Source organism: Coenobita brevimanus, chromosome 89, assembly GCF_032717465.1.
Source record: "Coenobita brevimanus isolate Jiangsu-jjx chromosome 89, ASM3271746v2, whole genome shotgun sequence".
Taxonomy (NCBI): domain Eukaryota; kingdom Metazoa; phylum Arthropoda; class Malacostraca; order Decapoda; family Coenobitidae; genus Coenobita; species Coenobita brevimanus.
In genome coordinates this window covers 22327324-22346632 of record NC_137042.1, presented here as the reverse complement: position 1 = coordinate 22346632, position 19309 = coordinate 22327324, and the positions used below count along the sequence as shown (strand labels likewise).

The 19309-nt window shown below is 42.2% G+C and overlaps 1 protein-coding gene across 1 annotated transcript in view; it reads left to right on the top strand.

Annotated features, from left to right (window-relative positions):
- LOC145411449 (cubilin) overlaps positions 1 to 19309 on the top strand; it is a 269231-nt gene that overhangs the window by 452 nt on the left and 249470 nt on the right. The window lies entirely within an intron of this gene.

Here is a 19309-nt window from a genome sequence, read left to right as displayed (position 1 = left end):
CACTGCACATTTTATTACGGCTAATTTCAAAGATACTACGATCAGGAAAAACGCATGGGACCAAAAAAAGTTGAAACTGCCTCTTTTGCTACACCAATAATTTAGCCGCGAAATAAATGCTTTGAATTTTCGTTCCACTAACTTCAAACGAATTTACCAAGCTCATGAGCAACCCTAAGTATCAAAATATTACTTTCGCTTTAAACGTTTTTGCTAAGACCAAATATCTTCGTGCATTATTTCAGATTATGAATGACGATTTTTTGAAGGTCACAAAAATTACTCGCAGCCAGAGGGTTAGCCCATCAAGCTATGAGATATTTTTTCATTTTGTTCTTGCCACATCCAGACAATTTTATGTAGCTAGGATGAGACTTTTCACACTGGAGAGGTTAATTATTTCCTTCATTAACTCATTCACAAGAACTTTCCTTTAAGGTGCATAAAATCATGTGGTGGTGGCCTGATTTAAATAAGGCGCGATCAGATTCGAGGGACTGAGATATTTTACAAAGGCTTTCACACAGCACCACAGCTTACCTTATACCACACCTCTGACGTTCTTGCTAGCTTCAGTTAACCCAATACCATACCGCAACTAACCAAATTTAATACCAACCCTTTCCCGTACGCTTTATACCACGCCATCCCCTATCATAAGTGTTCTTGGTTGCCTTAGTCCAGATCACATTATACCACCTACTGTATATTAGCCTTATACCAAACCAATGCCCAATCATTCATTCCATGTCTTATACAACACTACATATCTCGACAATTTATTACTTCATGCCACACCACACCTCACCACACCAGATCTCTTAATATACCATTTCCACACACTTTATATCAAACTTCTACGTTCTCGGTAGCCTGAGCTCACACAACGCTGCATAAACACAGCTTGCCGCAACACACCTCACATCACACCACAGCATTTGGTACCCGGAGATCACATGCAAGGACACCACACTTCATACCAGACCGCTGCGCCCAGTAACCTTGCCCCACACTGCATGATATCAAGTCCCATTCAACGCTAGTGTTCCTGAAAGTTACTACACACCACACTACACAAAATACCACATCGTACAGCTGCTCTCGGTAATATAGCACAAAACGAAATTATTTGGCACCAAGCCACATAATACCACGCTTCAAACCAAACCACAGCCTTTACCAACTTTACATTAAATCATGCTATACCTCTGCATTTTCAAGAGCCTATGAGCACGCGACACCACACCGCACGTCATTCCACACCACCACCGTCGGCAGGTAGATGAAGATCATACAACACCACACCACACACCATACCAAACCACACCGCACATCATTCCACACCATCATCCTCGGCAGGAAGGTTAAGATCACACCACACCACATCAATGCTTTCGGCAAATATACACACACCACACCACACCATATCACACTATTGTCTACGAGTACTTCACATCATACCACCTACTTGCCACCACACCTTTCACCACAGCACTGCCATGAGCGAGCGGGGTTCTGAGGTACAAGGGGATCAATATGTTTTGGTAGTGAATCACCTGACCCTTAATTAGGCTTACAGGCTCGTACCAAATGAGAAAAAATTAATCCTCTTCACCAGGAGGGTAACTCTTGTATTGATTTTTGTATTAATTCTGGAAAACTTTCTGAATAACGAGGTCAGCCTCCAGTAACCGCCTCGCTAAAATACCGATTTTCTCCATCATTCAAATACTTTCAAACGATTATATACAGAATCAGAACAGCATCCGCAGAGTGATCAACGGGGCTTGGTTGTGGATGTTTTCATGCTTGGTTTGGTGTTGACCATTAGATACAGAGACTGGGAATGTGAATGATGTTGCTTTCTCCAGATATCGCGTGCCGTCCTATTGATAACAGGGAGCGTGTATGAAAAAATGCAGACCACATACAGGACTTCATTACGTCAGCAATTAGTTCTGTCTTTTCTCTTCCGCCTCTTTTACTTGTCTTTCAGCATTACGCAAAAACTCGATGGATTTTACAGACTTGGCTAAAACTGTACCAAATCAGATGAGTGGGGAATAAATAGCGAGGTATTTGATCCCTTAAACCTTCGTCATACGCCCATGAGTAGGCTAAGGATATACCACGCCACACCACATTACACCATTGTCTTCGACAGCCTTGCACCACACCATACCACACCACACCACACCACACCACCCCAGTCCTAGGTAATTTTACGTACCATACCACACCACACCACTGCCCTACACCGCAACACACATCATATAATACTATCTTCCTTCTTTCCTCGGTAACCTCACGCACCACACCACACTACCTCAGACCATACCACTACCCCCTGATAACCTTACACCACACACCACACATCACATCAACCACACCCAAGAACACCAAGCTACTGTCCTTTGCAATATACCACAGCTCATACCACACCATTGTCATCGGTAACCTCTCAGTCCTGCCACACACTTTACATCACACCACACGACGCCATTACGATATTTCAAAGCATACCATACACGTTTCAGACGCTTAACATCACACCACACTAGATCAGTGCCCTCGCTAGCCTCACGTCACACATCAGATCACATCATATCACTGTTCTCGATAATCTACCGCATATCACATCACATCAGCGCTTTTGCCAATGCACACCACCTTTCTTCCCAAACCGCATCACATCACTGTTCTTGTCATAATCACATCACACCAATGTCCTTAACAGTCTCACGCATCACAAAACACTACGCCATTCCCCTCGTCAGTTTTACACCATATCACACCACACCACACTACTTTTCTCGCCACACTAAGCCACACAGCACTACACTACACCACTGTCCTTGCCATAACACTTCACACCAACACACAACACACCATATCACACACACACACACACACACACACACACACACACACACACACACACACACACACACACACACACACACACCACTGCTCTCGCCACATCACATCAAACTACACACCACACCACACAACACCCTACCACGTTTTCACCACACCACATCACGCCACACCAAATCCTCACTCAACCATCATCTCTAACTCAGTATATGCCAGTAAAAAATATCCATTGTTCTCCTTGTATACCTGTTTTCCTGGAACCGCTGTGAAACAATGAACACACAATGCATAATAAAACCTGGTGTGAGATGGTACGATGTTGGTATGTGGGGGATAGTTTGTGGTGGTATGAGGGGGATGCTGTGGTGCTGGTTTTAGGAGGTATGCGTTGGTGTGAAGTGGTGTGAGGCAGTAAGAGATGGTGTGTTGCTGGTGTGAGGGTTGTGTGGTATAAGGCAGTATGAGGTGGTGTCAGATGTGATGTGAAGGCGGTGTTAGGTGATACGACGGTAGTGTGGGGGTGGTGCGGGATGGTATGCGAGACGGCGAAAGAAGTTTTGCGAGACGATGGCATGAGAGTGGTGTGAAAGTGGCGGCATAGGGATGGTGTGAGAGGTGGTAGGAGAAGTGTATAAATGACTGCCTAAAAGATGGTATATAAAACAGGACATAATTGTGATATATGTGTTTGGTGTGAACTGTAACGTTAACAACAACACACCAGGAATTACAACAACGAAAAGGGCGTCACTCATTAACAGCCTCATATCATCAGTCGCATGAACCCCCCCCCCACACCCCCACACCCACCCCCGATATGGACGTCAGGGGGTTCACAGGCCCAAAACTGAGAACCTGAAAGCAGATCCATAAGCAAGTACCAACTGAACTGGGCCACATCCATTAACCAATCATACATACTTTCAACACACGGTTCCATCGTGCTAGCTGTACTCTTTATCACTTTCAGAAAAACAAAAACAATATCTACCATCCAGTACAGTGCAAAATAAAGATACAAAGTAATTTTTCAACAACACATAAAATATTCAAAATCACAAAACCTCAGCAATAATAATAATAATAATAATAATAATAATCATAATAATAATAATAATAATAATAATAACAACTTCACATCAAACTCAAACAAAAATACAATGCAACTTTACAGGAAAATAAAAAATCGAAAAAAAAAATTCAGACACACAAAATGCCATATTGCTGTCAAATTACGGACAAACAATCAAACAGCGAAATTCAGTAAGTGCTGCACACCTGTCGAAAGGAAACATATCACATCAAAGTCAACCGGTTCAACAGGAGGACGTACTTCCGTAGTTACGAGACAATTCAGTACACCATAAAGGAGCCTCTGATGGTGACAAGGGTTAATGGTGTCTGTTCAAAAAGTAAATCCTCAGCTGACTAAAATCGTCTGGGGACACTACGACTGATATACAAAAGTACATCTCCTTGCTGACGGGGCTTACAAAATAAATAAATAAAAATCACAGCAAAATTTAGCGTAAAATACAAAACTTTCATATAAAACGGAAACTAAAAAAAAATAAAAAAAATAAGTAATGTAATAACACCCACATCAAAATTAACCAATTTTTTTTAAAACGGTAAAAACACGAAATGAAAAACAAATTCCACACAGAAAATATAGACAAAACTAAAAATAAATCCACCAAAGCAGTAAAATATCCGATAAATCAAAGAAAAAGAAAAGAAAAAAGAAATATCGTTCTCCCTCCAGTATAGATTATTCAAGGTTCGTTTTCCAATGAGGTAAAGTCAATATTGGCACTATATTCCACCCAATATTAACCCCGGCAGGCACGTAAGAACACCATGACCAGTAACAAAACGCTTCTAGTTTACAGAATTAATTTATTTTTTCATCCACTCATTCCCTAGTCTAACCTAATCCAATTTAATCTAATTTAGCCTAACGTAATCTAACTTAGCCTAACCTAGCCCAACCTGTCGGTTTTATTTTTTAGGAACATGGATTTACTTTTGCCTCCACTCACTACCTTCATCTAACGTAACCCAACCTTAAATTCAAGCGATCTAACTTAGCCTAACTTAACTGAACTTTATGGAAGTAATTTTTCTATCGAGTCGCTAGCTGAACCTAACTTAACACACCCTTACCAAGCATACCGTGACCAGGTTTAGCCTAACCTATCACCAAAGTTCTAGTTTACAGAATCAGTATGTTTTTGCATTCACTTATTCTCTAAATTTAATCACACACAACGTAAACCTAACCTAACTTGTTTTAATTTACCCTAACTTAATGTAACGATTGAATTCTATTAAACTGAATTTATTTTTGCATCTACACGAGCGCTTAATCTAACCCAACCAAACTGAACCATCCATGCCGTACCTAGCCTAACCTAATCCAATAAAACTAATCTAATTCTACCTAATTTGGCCTGGCACGAGTTATATCCAGCGTAATTAATGATTTTTGATCATTCACTTCCTGAATCGCCCCTAAGCCAAAATATCGTTATCCAACTTAACCTATCGTCAACAAATTTAACTTACTCCACTTTACTTATCAGCTTTGTTCTGTCTTAAGAAATGGACAGTATATATCACCAATATTATCTATTTTTACCCACCCTCTCCCAAAACCTAACCCAACCCTGTCTAACCCAACCGACTCAGTTCAAACTAAGAAAAGTAACAAACTCTGCCGTAATATAACCTAACCTAACTCATCCCGGTCTGACATTACTATGTACAGTACAATAACACACCCACCACAAACTATGCTAACTAAGCCCAGTAATACCTGTCATTCACTTAACTAACCAAAGCCCATGTCACCTAATCAAATCTAACCTAACCTAGCCTAAATCAACAACAAGGTTCAGTTTTACGGGTTTAATACCGCTATACAGTACGTCGTGCACCCATCCCCAGCCTGCCTAAACCAACCAAACTTCACCTTGCTCTAAACTAGCCAAACGTAATGTAATGCAATCCACTCTAACCTAACAAACATCGGAGTTTAATTTTACCGATTAAACATATATCTTGCATCCACTGCCAGCCTGCCTAAACCAGCCCCGTGCGGAATGACCTGCCGGGCGGTATTTATCCCGCAATATACGGCAAATTGGTTCCGCCCAGGAGGATAACTCGCCGCACTAGAACACACTCGGCCTTTTGGACATTTTTAAGCACTATACGCTTGGCCATTTTGAGTACTACTGCCTATGAATTTTAAAGCACGTTCGCCCAGAGATCTGAAAGTACGTTCGATTTGATATTTTGATGCACTCTCCTCCTGCATTTCCAGAACTTTCTATTTTTTTAAGTAGCATTTTCTCGTAGACTATTTTACGCAGTTTCCTTTCGTTATTTTGAAGACGTCGAGTTTTGCCATTTTTACAGCAGTTTCATCACGTCATTTAAAGTGTTTGATTCTGATTAAGCCTTTTCTGTCTGGCCTCTTTAAACACTCCTTCATCCATTTTTGCCATTATAAATATTTTTGGTTTTCCACTATAAAGCACTTCTGTTTTTCTAATCCATGCATTTTCCTTCTGCCATTATCAGCCCTTTCGTTTACAATTTTAAGTCCCCTCCTTCTGCTTCTTAACCCCTAGAATTCTTTTTCTTTTTTTTTTCTTTCATTCCTGTTATCTCCAGACTTATTATATTCAACTTCGGGACGATCTATAGCTGTCATGTTCCCAAGGAAGGCTATATCTAACTCTTCCAATTCGAAATCTCTCGCAAACAAATGAAAAGCGACTGAAAGTAGGAAGAATAAATTGAGAAGGTTGTTATCGGAGTGAATAGATTAAAAAGCATTAATTTAGCATTTTGTCCATACGCTTTGCCATTTGAGCACTTTTATTTACCATCACAAGCAATTTTCTATCTTAACCTAAAATTTGCTGCACTTTACGTTTCGCCATTCCATTTCGCCTCCCAAACAGTTTCCATTTACCAGATTGTCGTCTATTTTCTTTTTATTTAATTTTAAGCATTTTCCTCTGACAGTATAAACATTATCCTACAATATTCTAACTTTTAAGCACGTTCATTTCGCCATTTCAAGCCTTTTAACCCACTTCACTGGCTCGGCAACGATAAATATCATCCCCGCTTTAATCAGTACCAGAATAAATAACATCTGTCCGCGTTTTTTTACTCCAGTTTTGAGGGTTTACGCTATTAAAAACGGATACATGAGTAAACATCTATGAATAAACATCTGAATTTGCGGAAGGAAACGCGGCGTGTGTTTGTTTGTTTGTTTGTTTTTTGACCTGGCGACCATCCCGGCCCGCCTGTCTGTTTACTTTGGCTGACTGACTGGTTGATTGGACGATACTTGCTGTGCGTGTGTGTAAACCTAAGGTTACGTTTTACACACACACACACACACACACACACACACACACACACACACACACACACACACACACACACACACACACACAGATGAACTTCACAAACAAATTCTGAGGTAAGTGCCCAACAAATAGTTATATATGAAGGATGAATGATTTGTGTTAATGGGAGGGCAGGGGAGGGGAAGTGGTGGGAGATGGAGGAACACAGTATACTGAAGGAATGGGAAAGTAAGGAAAGTGTAGGGAGGTGTGAGAGGGAGAAGATATGAAAGATGGAAGTAGAGGGGTAGGAAGTAGAAAATTTTGGTTAATGGTGGGGGCACACGTCATGAGGCGCTTAGGTGCACTGCTGATTTCCGTAACTTAGGCCTCTGAGCCTGTGGCGGGTTATTAACCCACAATAGTTGGATAACGGCCACTTTATCATTCAATTTACCATAATTACCTTCTCTAGTTGTTAACCTAGCATGATACGTACCACCACACAAAGGGTGGATGGTCACCTGAATCGAGTGGTGCAGCTGCCCGTAACAGGATTCAAACCCTGGCGCTGACGGGTCGGCAACTTCGTAAAGAAGTGGATGTTTAGAATGAGTGGGCGGGATGGAATGAAGTGAAGCAAAAGGTCAAGATGAAAAATAATATGAAAAGGATGAATGAGGTGTATATGATGGAAAGAAGGACACGGATGAAGAACAGAATAGGGAGGGGGAAGTTAAGCTGTAGCAGGAAGTCAAGCAGTGGGAGTAAGAGACAATAAAATGATAAGGAAGGAAGGAAAATGGGAAATGAAGACAGGTTTCAGGGAACTACGAAAAGGAAGGAGGGTGGGAAGTACACCCAAAGAGAAGGACATAAGAAATGGGAAGGAAAAGGGTGAATATGTGAAAGATGATGAAGTAGGAAGAAATAAAGGAGGGAGAAAGGGATGCATGTAATGAGACGAGGAAAGTTGGGATGGACAAAGTTAAGTATGAAGGGAACGAACGAGAGGGGGGGGGGTGAGAGGGGTAAGGGAGGGTGAGAGAAATGGAGCAAGAAGGGAGAAGGAAAGGGAGGAGGAAGGAAGAGGGAAGGAGAGGGGAAAAATGGGAGACGAGGAGGAAAGAATGGCGTGAACAGGGAGAAAAGAAAAGGAAGAACGGAGAGAGAGAAAAGAAGAAAAACTGATAAAAAGGAAACGGAGGAGGGGTGACAAAAATGACAAGAAAGAGAAGAGGGATGGAAGAATGAGAGATGAGAGGGAGAGAGCGAGCTGAGAAGGGGGGAGGAAAATAAGAAAGAAAACACAGAAGGCGAAGGGAAAAGGGGACAAGAAAGGAGGAAGGCAGACAGAAGCTGGAGCGTAAAAAGGGTAAACAGAAAGGAAGGAGGTAAAGAGGAAAGAACAGGGATAAAGGAAAGAAGAGAGAAGAGGGAGCAGGAGAGGGAGGTAGGAAGGCAGGCACATAATGTTTTTTGATAAGTAGTTTGGCTAATTAGGAAAGGAGGGAATAGGTAAGCAAGGGGGAGAGAGATACGGATGGAGGATGAAGGGAGGTGGGAGTAAAGAGAAAAGACGGAGATAGGAATAAGGCAGGGTTGGTCGAGAAGCAAAGAGATGGAGGGGAGAGGGGGGGGGTGGAGAGGATGGGATGCGAGGGGAGAGGCGGGCATATGGGAGGGAGGGATGAGAGCCATGTTAATCCTGCTGCAAATTATTTTCGAAATTGGATCCAGAATTTTATCAAGGTGGCTCAGGAAATACCGAAAAAAGTGAAAAACGTTAGTAAACTGTGCATCACGTACCCACCCACTGCCGCACTAACTTGCATCTATTTTATTCCTGCTCTTTTACAAACTTGCATCTGTTGTACACTTCCTATCTGTACCTGCATTCTATATCTGCTTCTGTTTTACACATGGTATTTTTCTACCGCAACATGAATTTACAGCTGCTCCTGTTTGCATCTGCATCTGCTTTACGCCTCCACCTGATTACGCCTCCACTAGATTACTACACTTCCCCTGCTTACACCTGCACATATTTATACCTCCATCTGACTATACCTGCATCTTATTACACCCGCATTTGATTACATGTATATCTGATTGACTCTGTCCCTGATTACACCTGCACCTGACTGTACCTTCACCTTCTTCCACTTGCATCTTATTACCCTTGCACCTGATTATACTTGCATCTCATTACCTCTACATCTGATTACACCTACACTTGGTTATACCTGCACCTGGTTGCACCTGCCTCTGATTACACCTCTGACTAGTTACAACTGCACAAGATACACCTGCTCTTGATTATACTTGCAATTGGTTATACCTGCATCTGATTACCCCTGCTATTGATTACACCTGCACCTAATTAAACCTGCTCTTGATTACACCTGCACCTAATTACACTTGCTCCTGATTACACCTGCTACTGATTATACCTCCATTAAGTTACGCTTCTTCCTGATAAGACCTGTAACTTATTTTAGCTGCACTAGATTACACCTCCACCTGACTACATTAGCACCTGCTTACACCAACATGTGTTTACCTTTTTGTACTCAATTCCCTTCTTCGAACTGGAGGAAATAAATACAGCACTCATGAATCCTTTCAGTACGAGAGGCCTTTTCTAGGGTAAACATAATCGTCTGAAAGTATGAGTATCACGAACATACAAAAGAAAAAAAAAAAGTCACCGGATTTAAAGTGCCAAAAACCGAAAATAAATAGCATCAGTGAGTTTAATACTGCACTTACCTCACGCCACTGCTTCACAAGGATCATCCGTGGCAAAAGGGAAGGAATGTTAGAAGTGCATATGACTATTACTCCTAACAATAAAATATCGCCATTACTACTTTATTAGTTATACTTCCACTTATAATACTATAACTTACAACTACAATGCTGCTACTGCTCCTCCTACTACTACCGTACTACTAATACAATAAGATTACAACTACATCTACAACAACTACACTTTCAACAATTATAATAACAAACCTTGCCCGACCGCAGTTATTTTAGTGCTGTTAAATACTGATACGGTACTGCCATTTGGTGTCAGTAAATATTTAGAGTCGCAACTACCTTCAGATCAACTTGTCCAGTGAAACTCCTATTAAGGTCTACGGTAATGACGCAACAAACTTCACATTCAAGACCTCGCCCTGGGAAACTCCTTGACCTTGCGTTTCACCTTTCAAACTTTAAGACTTTACCTCCACAATTAAATCAGTTCCTTTTGGGACCAGTGCCCACACATCCTGAGAGTTTCTTGTAATTTCATTCAGTTGTTTTTCCGTAATGTTGCTAACAAACAAAGAAACAAACTTACCAAAAACAATACCTGACGAGGTAAAGAAACTCGACCAAAAACAACACCTCACCGGACTCCGTCCGGGCAGGGTAACAAAACCACCACTACCACCACCACCACCACCAATAACAACAACAATTACTACTACTACTACTACCACTACTACTACTACCACTACTACTACTACACAAAACACCAACCCACCAAGCTCATTCCTGTACCCGTTTAGTAACTTGCACAAAAATTTAATGACTAAACTGACGACCATCATAAAGACAAGTGTTCAGTATTTTTTTTCTTCACGACTTCATTTACTGCGGTTGCTGGGGTCTCTAAGCCCTAATGCTCTCCTTTACATTTCCATTCAGTAGAAGGGTAAAATAGTTCTGTAAAGCGCTGCGGTGTGGCGGGACCGGTTAAAAGCGACGTTCTTCTTTACCCCTTCTGACCCAAGACCTTTCTTCGTATAATTCCTGTTACCTCAAAACGATTTAATTAACTTTGGGGAAACCTTTTGAAGTGAAGGGATTAGACACAATATGCATTAATTTTCCACACTTAAGTCTCTCTATAGCTGAGTAAAATAATAAAACGAAAAAACCGTCCTCGGAATGAAGGGATTATCAATTACCGTGGTGTGTAAGAAAATCAACAACACCGCATTGTACACTTCCATTATTAGCCTATCACCTTCTTCCATGAACTGATGACATTTTCATTTCTTATACTGGCACAGAAATGTAGTAACTACACACCCCACTGGATGTGATGTAAGCATGCTCGTAACTCCTACGTCACAAGGGAAAAACAGTATTAGGATTTCCGTTAAACTATGATTCACGTCCCCTTAAAGATCAAATGGACTTGCTCTAGTTGTCACGAAATGAGGAAAATAGTACAAGGATTCCTTTAGCTCTGATTTAAGTTCCCCCACAGTTCAAAGGAGTTTGCTCTAGTTGTCCATACGTGATGTGCAAATGAGAAGCAGAGTTAGCACGGTGATTATAAGAAGTAAGAAGATAATGGTATTTACTTCTTTCATCATTATCCTTCAATGGTTAGCATCGCTGACTACGAAGCTGCCGGCCCGTTAGCGCCAGGGTTCGAATTCTGGTGGGGGCAGCTGGCGTCACTTGACTCAGGCGTCTATCCACCCATTGTTGGTTGGTAGGCCTATGTAAAATGAGTACCCAGGGTAGCACTTAGGGGAGGTAGCTGGTAAACTAGGTGATGCAGTGGCTCCTCATCCCTGGATATTGGGTGATTAACCCGCTACATTCTCAAAGGCCTACGTTACGGAGAGGAGCATCGTCGCTAAGTGCTACATAGCCTCTGCCCTCACCTTTACATTTTTGTATTCCTTTTCCATTTCCTTTATTAGTTACCACTGCATTAATTTTTTAATCGTCTATTCTTGTCTCACCTAAATATCAATATTCTTTCATCAAGCATCTCACAGCTCTCAGCCATTAGGGACAGCACTCTGATACCCTACGCATCTGTTAAGGTGAAGGAACCTCTCCACTTGAATAATTACCACTACCAGTACTTCTGTCATTAATTATACCTTGGCATAACGTGGACTGCAGACTTGTTTCACTAATTATGTATCTATCCCAACTTTGGCGACTGCTTTCGCAACTTCAAGAATCAACACATCGTATCATCATCATCATCATCATCATCATCACCACACTTTCTTCATATTACAGTATATATGATGCGTGGGGTAGGCAGGATCCTGAAACAGGACGAAAGAAAGGGCATAAACAGGAAAAACGTCGAAAGAGAAGCCAGCCAAGGAAGATGGGTCGCACTACCATTTACTCAGCATTCAAGCCTCAGCAACAGACAAGGTAGTTTTAATCCTTTAGTAAAATCGTTCTCTTTTAAGCTGAATAAAGTCAACAGATGATGGCAGAAATAAAATAAAATCAAAAGGATATAAAAGTAAATGGGGAAGTAACCTTTTCACTCGCGCGGTTTTACTCTGGTCATCTCTTGCTACCTTCAGACGATTTAACTCAACTTAAAAAAGACCTCCAGTACTTAGGAGGTCAATGAAGGCTATACCTGATCCCTCTAGTTCCAAGAAATCTCTGCTCAGCTCAACACTGCATTTGGAAATACCTTGAATATGAGTAAAATATACAAGATGTCCCCGGGTGTAATGGGAAAAGACAGACGATATTCTCTCTCTCTCTCTCTCTCTCTCTCTCTGCTACAATTCGTGGACTTCCGCTTAAAAATTAATTACAAAAAGTCACTATGCATACAATACTGTACAATTAACTAAATTGCCGAAGAAAAGTATTTAAAAAACTGTGAGAGATTAAACCGATGAACACTGAACAAAGGTGAAATTAAAGAGGATATGATGATGGATGTAACAGAGAGAGAGAGAGAGAGAGAGTGAGAGAGAAAATGCACTTCCGGCATGTCTTTATCCCACATGAAGGCTACCCTGTAATGGGGACGAATAAGCTAGTCTCTCCCATTTCATGAGGGGGAGGGGCGAGGGAGGGGTGCTCAGTTTTAAATGCCAGACTGGGAGGCGACGTGAGGCTATTACGTGTTAATGGCTGGGGCACAAGGGGCTCATTAAGCTTAAAGTGTATTGCATTTGACTAATTACCTGCACTCTTAAAAGCTTCACTCCAGCATACAGAGGAGCCCCATGACTTAATAGCGCCTCGTTCACTCCAAAGTGTATATCGTTTCCACTAATTTCGCGACTCTCAGCATCCTCGTTTTTTGGCACACCGAGAAATGGCGCAAATGGACGCGAGGTTCATTAAATAGAAGCTGCATACTGTTTTACACGAGATGACTTACCGCATGTACACTTGCATACGGATGAAAATGAGCACATTATATATGAACTGCATTCTGTTCATGACATAGCTTAACACCTGCATAGCTACATAAAATCAAAATAAATGCGTTAAGTATCGGATCCACGATTTTACCAATTCAGTTTGATGCTTTGTGTACTGAATCTAATACGCCACAGTTTCACATCTCTATAGACTACGGGAATAGTTAACATGTATAACGGATAAAATCAACATTTTGTGCAACAACAAGAACAACAACCACTACTACTACTTCTACTACTACTTAATCTTTACCAGGAAAAAGTGCGTGTACGAGTTAAAATGGCAGACATGACGAGTAAATCTGACGTGCAGAATAAATGCAGCATCACAGCATGATAGATATGGTCAGAGGTCTTGAAAATGGTCACAAGTTGACACGCCAAAGAATATATATATATATATATATATATATATATATATATATATATATATATATATATATATATATATATATATATAAAATATGATGAAGAAGAACGACACTAAGAAAGTATGAACCCGCCTCTCATATACCTTGCCACTTGCGACAAGAAGTTACCACATTTCACAATCCAAAAACAAGCTTTATAAAAAGAAAGTGTCTAGTCACCTTTTACGAAGATGAAACATTACTATCTATTCCTGAAAGAAAAGAGTATTTGCTGACAATGTGCTATGCCCTTTAGTAAGACGGCTGGTTTGATCTCTTCGTCTTGATACCACCAAGCGATGACACCAGGTTATGAAGGAAACAAGGAATTTTAATACTTCAGGGCGATGACCTATTTTTATTTCTTTCTTGCTACTGCCAGACAATATTACTTAACCTGAAAAGGGCCTCTTGTACTGAAGGAGTTTCTGAAGGCTGCATGTAATCCTTCCGGTTCGAATGTCTCTCCAGCTGAATAACATCGGTGGGTGATAGCGAGAGTAAAACACAAAACACGTCATAGTGCTGAAGAGGTTAGGAACTTAGAAACTATCTCCACTGATCCCTACAATACCAGAAATCTCCAAAAAATTTAAGAAAATTCTCATTGTGTGACAAGAATGAAAAGACAAAACACGTCAATGAAGTGATAGGGTTAAGTTTGTATGAAACGCATGAGCAGGCATGATTTGCTTACGAGCTTATTGCATTTTGAAGGACAGAAAGAGCAGAGATAAGGGAGATGAGGAGAGGAGGCAGGGAGGAATGAGAAGGAGAAACGCATACAAGAGAGGGAAGGAGGAAACCCCAAGAGAGAGAGGGAAAAGGAGACGAAAGAAGAGTGGGAAAAAGGAGAGGAAGGAGAGACAAAGGTGTGGGTGGGAAATGGAAAACAAACTTTGAGGAGAAGAGAAAGGGACAGAAAGAAGAGAGGGAGAAGTGGAAGTGTGGAAGACAGGAGGAGAACAGACATGGATGGAAGAAGGTACAAAAGATGGAGTGCAAAGAAGAAAGGAAAGGATGTACCGGGAAAGAGGTAAAAGAGGAGAGAGGGGGAACTGTGGGGGGGGGGAGGTAAATGTTGGAACGAATGAATGAATATGTAAGACTAGAGGAAGGGGAAAGTGAGATGAGGGGGGAGGAGTGAGTAGGAGAGGAAGGAAGAGGAAGGAAAGAAATTTTGATAAAGGGGGACAGAGGCAGTGCAGGAAGGAGAGCGGGAAGAGAAGAAAACAAAAGTATTGGAGGGAAGAATGTGTGGGTGGGACTCAAAAGATGAGAGGGATGGAATTTCATATCCACGTTACTGCACAGCACCACAGTCCACTACATCACACCACACACTACTACACCACACCATAACACTGTACACCACCACACCATACACGGCTCAACACAACACTACGACACACCATCACCCCACACCACATCACATAATACTTCACTATACCGCACTCCACTAAATCACACTCCGCAACGCTTCATTACACCACCCCATTATCCCACACCACGGCACCAAACTCCTTTACATCTCACTCAACTACATCAAATATCACACATCACACCACATTCTAGTATATCACAATACATCGCACTACACCACACCATGTTACAGAATATACCATACGTCACCAAGTATCATCATCATCATCAATCATCATCAATCATCATCATCATCATCTCCTCCTCCTCCTCCTCCTCCTCCTCCTCATCATCATCATCATCATCATCATCATCATCTCCTCCTCCTTCTTCTTCTCCTCCTCCTCCTCCTCCTCATCATCATCATCATCATCATCATCATCATCATCATCATCCTCATCATCATCTTCTTCTTCTTCTTCTCATCATCATCATCATCATCATCATCTCCTCCTCCTTCTTCTTCTTCTTCTCCTCCTCCTCATCATCATCATCATCATCATCATCATCATCATCATCATCATCATCATCACCATCATCATCACCATCATCATCATCATCATGAATACCACTATCAACATCATATTCCTACTATTATAAATGGAAATGAGCAGCCAATGATGGAAAAAAAGATAATAAAATGTAAAGAAAAATTGGGAGAGCTATTATTTGAGAGCCTGGGTAAAATGAGCCACTCCAATCATCCATTATTCAAGCCTTCTAAATTCTTTGACATTACACCACACCGCATTCAACCACACCACATCATCACACAGCTACTTGTCCTATAGCATCACAGTACTATATTCTATCACACCACACCACACTACACTATAATACACTACTACTAAATCACACCCAATTATCATTTTCTTATCACCACACGACACCACTGCCTTCCATCTCATTATATCACATCACCCAGAAGCATCACATTTATGCCACTCAAACCGCTACACTATACCAATCCACCTAGATCTAAGTCACACAACCACACCATACACCACATCACACTCATGTCACATCCTTGTACCGCGAAACACAATAATATCACATATCATAATCTTACACCACATTACCACATGCCACACCACACAGCATCATACACACTACAACGACGAGGCACAGACCCCACATGCACCATTCCACACAATACTCACCACCACATCAAAACAGTACCACACACCAACACCACATAACACACATCCTACTAAACCAAGCACCACGCCAACACATCATAACACACGAAGACACCCATCACACTACGTCCATGCATCACACATCACTGCACACTACTTCACACATCACTAAGTTTCATCATAATTCCGTATGTCAAACCCCCCCCCCCTCAACACACACACCTGGTGGCGCGGTTTATAGAGCACTCGACTCCCAATTCAAGTGACTGGAGTTCGAGCCTCGCTCAGACGCTATTTGCGTAGGTGAGGTGAGCTCTCACCTGCCAAGTGTAGCTGAAGGCGCGCTGTGGTGGAAGACCTGCAAGGGTTCGAAACACAGCGGGGTAAAGATTAGGCGGTCTGTCCCCTTGCGCCTACGATTCACTCCAGCCTCGGTGAGGTTTGGTAGTGTGTCGGTGCTCCTCACAAGCGGCCAGGGTCAGCCTGTTGACCCCCTTAAGTTAGAATACTAGATTAAGGGCCTGTGCATTTTCAGCCACTGGCTGCCATGAATAACTACACCGAAAATTATTATTACGCACCATAGTCACACCTGTCATCCATATACACTACCAACCACCAACACACTCCGCAATATAAATCAAAATATCTCACCACACACACACACACACACACACACACACACACACACACACACACACACACACACACACACACACACACACATGTAGTAGTGCCGTAAGCTCTGACAAAGGCATTCTTTACCGCGCCCTCCTGTTTCCATGGCGACCTCTCCAAACACACGCACTTCTCGACTTTATCCTGCCTGCCTGCCTGTGTGTTTGTGTGCGTGTGTGCGCTGGAGTGGGTGGGGGGGGGCAGCGGGGCGGGCATATATATATATATATATATATATATATATATATATATATATATATATATATATATATATTGTATGAGAGAGAGAGAGAGAGGGGGAGGGCATATATATATATATATATATATATATATATATATATATATATATATATATATATATATATGAGAGAGAGAGAGACAAATGCTCGTGTGAGTGTGCGAGCAAATCTTCATCCATGAGTAAGAACCAGAGAGCCTGGCCTCACACATGAACAGCTTATGCATACATTATTGCCACTATTACTGGCTCGCCATGAATATTAATGAACGCACACACGGCTTAGAAATACAAAGGCATACACATTCATACTGCAGTTATTAGCCATCAGTGAGGATCCGGGATTTTTGCATCACCGCTCACGAACGGATCATTAATATCTGGCTTTCGCACTCTATTTCTCTCACATCAATCTTAGTATCTATTTATATACTCTATATTTATTTAACTCGTGGGAGACTATCCATATTCATGGCAGCAATTACGTGATAGACACACATGCGAGTACCTACTGAATTCAAACCATGACCCTTTAACAGTGTACTCCGCTCCGTCCTCAAACTTCTACCGCCGTGCCTCTAAGCCATGCATACATACATACATGCATACATAAGCAACAGATAAGTGTCAAAGGAGTGAACTGCTGGAAATAACATCGCAAAATCGATCCCTTCTGATATACTGCCACCCAACCGACAGACCCACTTACCTACTAACCTACCTGCTCAATTATCTACATAAATACTTCCCCTTCCATCATTCACCTACCAAACCACCCACCTAACAATCTTCCTACCTACAGTACCCTATGACCGTGGGAGGAAGACCAAAATGAGACAAGTACAGAAGCCAACGCTCCCTCGGTAATACATGCAATTTGAATAAACAATTAGGCCGGTGAGGCGGGAGGTGGAGGGAGAAGGAGAGCCAGAGGCAGACTCAGAGGGAGAGGCAAAGACAGGGGGAGAAGACGAGGCAAAGACAGGGGGAGAAGACGAGGCAAAGACAGGGGGAGAAGACGAGGGAAAGAAATGGGAGAGGAAAGGGAAAGAGAGACTGAGTGGGGGGGGGAAAGTGAGAGGTGAGAGAGGGGGCGGGGAAGAGTAGGTAAGGCTGATAGAGGAGTAATAAGTATGGGAAGGGAATGACAAGCGAAGAAGGAAGAGGATGATAGGCATGAGAGAGATGGGGATGATATGAAGGATGAGAGAGGTGAGGGATGAGAGTGGTGAGTGAGGACGGGTGGGGGAGAGGAAAGGACGAAGTGAGGGAGAGGAGAGGAGAGGAGGAAGTGAGAAGGGAGGAATAATTGAGTGCAAAGTACGGAAGAGGTGAGAAGTGAGAGAGAGGGAGGAGGTCGGCGAGGTGAGAAGGGGAGAAAACAAATTGGATGAGGTACGGGAACTGAATTAGAAGCATGGAGAGGTGAGAGAGGGATAGGAGAGGCGAAGAGGGGAGAGTGTGGGGAGATGTGATGCTGGAAGGGTGCAGAATGGGAATGGGGGAAGAATGATGGGTGGAATATAGGCGGCGAGGAGAAAAGTCAAACAGAGAGCGGGAGAGAATGAAGAGGTAAGGAATGTGGGAAGAGGACAGAGATGTGGATGAGTAGAGGAGGGAAGGGCTGGGGGGGAGAGGGGAGAGGGGAGGAAAAGGGGGGAGAGGAGAGACATGATATAAGGCCAGGGGTGGGGGAGGAGGAGGTGAGGGGAGGAACACGCAGGGGAAAGGAGCGAAGAGGAGAGAGACAAGTAAGGTACGGGGAAAGCGGTGATGGTAGGGGGAAGGGGAAAGAGGAGATCGGGGAGGGGGTGGGGAAGGAGGGGAAGGGGTTCGAAGGAGAGTAAAAAACTGATAAAATGATAGATAGATAGATAGATAAATAGATAGATAGGTACTGACCACAAAAATGAACCACTGTACATCATTTAACATAAAATACGTATATGGTCCAACTTGA